This window comes from Cebus imitator, unplaced genomic scaffold, assembly GCF_001604975.1.
Source record: "Cebus imitator isolate Cc_AM_T3 unplaced genomic scaffold, Cebus_imitator-1.0 Scaffold724, whole genome shotgun sequence".
Classification (NCBI taxonomy): domain Eukaryota; kingdom Metazoa; phylum Chordata; class Mammalia; order Primates; family Cebidae; genus Cebus; species Cebus imitator.
Genome location: NW_016108039.1, coordinates 297,819 through 302,010, shown reverse-complemented (window position 1 = coordinate 302,010; position 4,192 = coordinate 297,819). Strand labels below are relative to the sequence as shown.

At 44.7% G+C, this 4,192-nt stretch overlaps 2 pseudogenes; both read left to right on the top strand.

The window, feature by feature from the left end:
• Positions 1-959, top strand: part of LOC108296554 — a 2,608-nt pseudogene extending 1,649 nt beyond the window's left edge.
• Positions 1-4,192, top strand: part of LOC108296559 — a 30,411-nt pseudogene that overhangs the window by 14,058 nt on the left and 12,161 nt on the right.

Here is a 4,192-nt window from a genome sequence, read left to right as displayed (position 1 = left end):
ATGCCCAGCTAATTTTTGTATTTTTTAGTAGAGATAGGGTTTCACCATGTTGGTCAAAATGGTCTGGATCTCTTGACCTCATGATCTGCCTGCCTCGGCCTCCCAAAGTACTGCGATTACAGGCGTGAGCACCAGGCTCCAAGGTCCTTTTAACCACCAAATCAAAAACGATTCTAGGCTAGGCACAGTAGTTCATGCCTGTAATCCCAGTACTTAGGGAGGCTGAGGCAGGTGGATCACAAGGTCAGGAGTTCTAGACCAGCCTGGCCAATATGGTGAAACCTTGTCTTTATTAAGAAAAAAAGATTAGCCAGACATGGTGGGGCATGCCTGTAATCCCAGCTATTGAAGAGGCTGAGGTAGGAGAATTGCTTCAGCGCAGGAGGTGGAGGTTACAGTGATTACACCACTGCACTCTAGCCTGGGTGACACAGTAAGACTCCATCTCAAAAAAAAAGAAAAGAAAAAACCCAAAAAAATTGTAGGGAAACACCTATTATTTCCACAAAATGATAAATAAAAAGCAGAAGCTATTACAGCTCTTTTGTCAGAGCAAAGAACTACAGATGTGGGCCTAGTCCATTTACGTGACTGTCTGGGGGTACCTGCTGCAGTCACAAGAAACAGGTGACAGCTTGGTCAGTGGCGATTAGCCTGCAGCGTTCTCTGGTGTGAATTACAAAGGATTTACTTCTCAGTCCCAAATCTTTCCTCAAAGGGTTAACAGAGAAGCCAGTGTGGTGAAACTTAAGTGGGGAATGGATTACAGAGGCTAACTGGTATCTGTAGGTGAACGAGATCTACAGATGTATCTATATGAACACGTAGCTTGCAAATACAGAAGAATACATAATTGGGGTGTTGTCTGGACATCTGGTGCAGTTTTACTAAAGTGTAATAATGTCCTTTGTCTCAGAGGTGTGGAAGAAGAGAAAGAGGATGGGGAAATGAGAGAATAGCATCTTTTCTGGGGGATTTTAAAGTATATATTTCTAGACAATAAAGATTTGTTTGTTTTTCAAGTAAATAAATGACTGTATAGCACCCTCATATTCTGTCAGTTCAGTAAGTTGGTAACACCTTTTGGAAGGCATCTGACCTTATAAATCCATGAAAATGCACATAGCCTTTGATCAGCTCTGTTTATGAGATTATATGCTAAGGAAACAATCAGGAAAACAAAGATTTATAAAAAGAGTATTTACTGCACATTTATTTTAGATAATAAAAAATAATACTTTAAAACTGGAAAGAAGCTGGGCCCAGTGACTTACATGTCTAATCTCAGTTCTTTGGGAGGCTGAGGTGGGAGATTTGCTTAAGGCCAGGAGTTCAAGGCCAGGCTAAGCCACATAGCAAGACCCTCACTGTACAAAATTTAGGTGCATGTGGTGGTGTATGCCTATCATTCCAGCTCCCCAGGAGGCTGAGGTAGGAGGATCACTTGAGCCCAGGATATGAGGCTGCAGTGAGCTATGATCATATGATTACATTCCAACCCAGGTGATAGGATTCTGTCTTAAAAAAAATAAAAAGAATACTCATAATCATTTTTAGCCAAATTATTCCAGTCTTAGAAACAGCTTCTGCAAATAGTTTAAAAGGAGGCCGAACAGCGGGGCTTGTATGTGTAATCACAGCACTTTGAGAGGCCGAGACAGGCAAATCACTTGAAGCCAGGGGTTCAAGACCAGCTCAGCCAATATGGTGAAGCCCTGTCTTGCTAAAAATAAGAAAAGCCAGGCATGATGGCACATGCTTGTAATCCCAGCTACTCAGGAGTCTGAAGCATGAGAATTGGTTGAACCCTCGAGCAGAGATCGTGCCACCACACTGCAGCTTGGACAACCAAGTAAAACTCTGCCTCAAAATAAAAAGTTACAAGGAAAAGGTAAAATGAGCATATCATGATTATTTATGCTTAAAAACAAACTGAATAATCAGAATGATGGTTACATGGTTAATTAAGTTACCTGTGGCATATTTACTCCACAGGATATTGCGACTTTGTTAAAACTGATGAATATAAAGTCTAAGTTGGGGAAAGGAGGGACTTTTTAATATGTAAAAGTGGAAAACAAAATAGCTACCCATATAGAAAAAAAGTCAGATTCCTATGTCTCATACTACGTTCAAAAATCAACTTTAGATGAAGTCTTTAATAACAAAAACAGGCCAGGCGTGAAGGCTCAGGCCTGGAATCCCAACACTGGGAGGCCAAGGCAGGCAGATTGCTTGAGCCCAGGAGTTTGAAACCAGCCTGGGCAACATGATGAAACCATTTGTATTTTTGTTCTACAAAAATTAAACAGGCATGGTGGCACATGCTACTTGCAAGGCTGAGGTGGAAGGATCACTTGAGCCCAGGAGGTCAAGACTACAGTGAACTATGATGGTGCCACTGCACTCCAGCCTGGGTAACAGAGTGAGACCTTGTCTAAAAAAAAAAAAGGGCATAAACAAAAATTTAAAATTTCAAAAGAAAATAGGTCCTTAAACATGGACAGGTGGGAACAATGTGGAAAATAGCTCCTTAAATCTGGACAATTGGAAACAACCCAAATGTCCATCAGCAGATGAATAGATAAGCGAAATGTGTATTTATGGTGAAATATTATTCAGCCTTAGAAAGCAATGCTCGTTCCAGGATCCAAGATGGCCATTTAGGAATAGCTCAGGATTGCAGCTCCCAGTGAAAGCACAGAGGGTGAGTGAACACTGCATTTTTATTGCCCACAGACTAGGAAATTCCCAGGCGGAGGAGCTCCATGGGTCGCCAGCATGGCTGTTTCAGCCAGCACAGGTTTGTCGGCCGGTGCCACTGCTTTGCCCCATGCCGCTGCTTTGTCAGCGCCCTGGCGCAGCCGTTCTCCATACAAAATACACCGGTCTGGGTGCACTTTTGGCTGGCGATTGGAGCCACGGGAAGTCGCCCATTCATCTGTTTAAAAAGGGGACTGAACAGGGAACCAGGACAGTAGATTCCAGGGCAAAAAAAGTGCCACGAATCTCAGTGCCACTGTTTAAGCCAGCACAGTGAGTTGCCGCATGGGAAAACACACAGATCCCAGCACCTCTTCAACAGGCCACTGGAACACCAACTTAAAAAAAAAAAGGCTCTGAGGCAGGGAGCCAGGCGATCAGGCTCGTCTGGTCCCAACCCCACAAAAGAACAGCAATCATAAACTCTCTGGATTGAGAGTTTCACAGCAAGCGAACCTGGGACTGTCCAGCTCTGTGGGGGAGGGGTGTCAGCCATTACCGAGGCACTCCACCACTACGGACACCATTGCTGAGGCAGCCCGCTGTTGCTAAGGCAACCCTCCACTACAGAGAGACTCTGCCTTAATAGAGGAGGGCCACCATTGCCGAGGCATTTCCAACTACACCTATATAAACAGGACTGCAGGGAAGTTCACTCGGCAGCTGGGTGGAGCCCACAGCAGCTCAGCAAAGCTCTACAGGCAGACAGTGACTAGGCTGCCTCCTTGCTGGGCAGGGCAGCTCTAAAGGAAAAAAAAAGAAGGCAGCAGCATCATAACGGAAACTCATAAATAAAGCCCTAAATCCCTGGGACAGAGCACCTGGGAACAAAAAGCAGTTTATGAGTTCTGCTGCAGCAGACTTAAATGTACCTGCCCAGCAGCTCTGAAGGAACAAGGGAGCTCACAGCTCAGCATTTGAGCTTCTATAAAGAAAAGACTGTCTCCTCAAGCAGCTTCCTGACCCCTGTATATCCAAAGAGCCACCGCATAAAGGAGAGATCAGACTGACACTTGGTGGGTAGCCTTCTGGGACAAACATAGCAGAAGAAGAAAAGTGGTAACAACCCTAGCTGTTCTGCAGCTGCTGCAGGTGATCCCCAGGCAAGCAGGGCCTGGAGTGAACCTCAGCAGACCTACAGCAGAGGGGCCAGAATGTCAGAAGGAAAACCAAGAAACAGAAATAACCTCATCAATAACAAACAGAACATCCACTCAGAGACCCAATCTGAAAGCCAGCAACTACAAAGATGACAGGTGGATAAATCCATAAAGATGGGAAGAAACCAGGGCAAAAAGGATGAAAACACCTAAAACCAGAGGTGTTCACCTCTCCTCCTACAAGGGATCACAACTCCTCACCAGCAAGGGAACAAGGTTGGATGGAGAATGAGTGTGATGAAATGACAGAATTAGACTTCAGAAGGTGG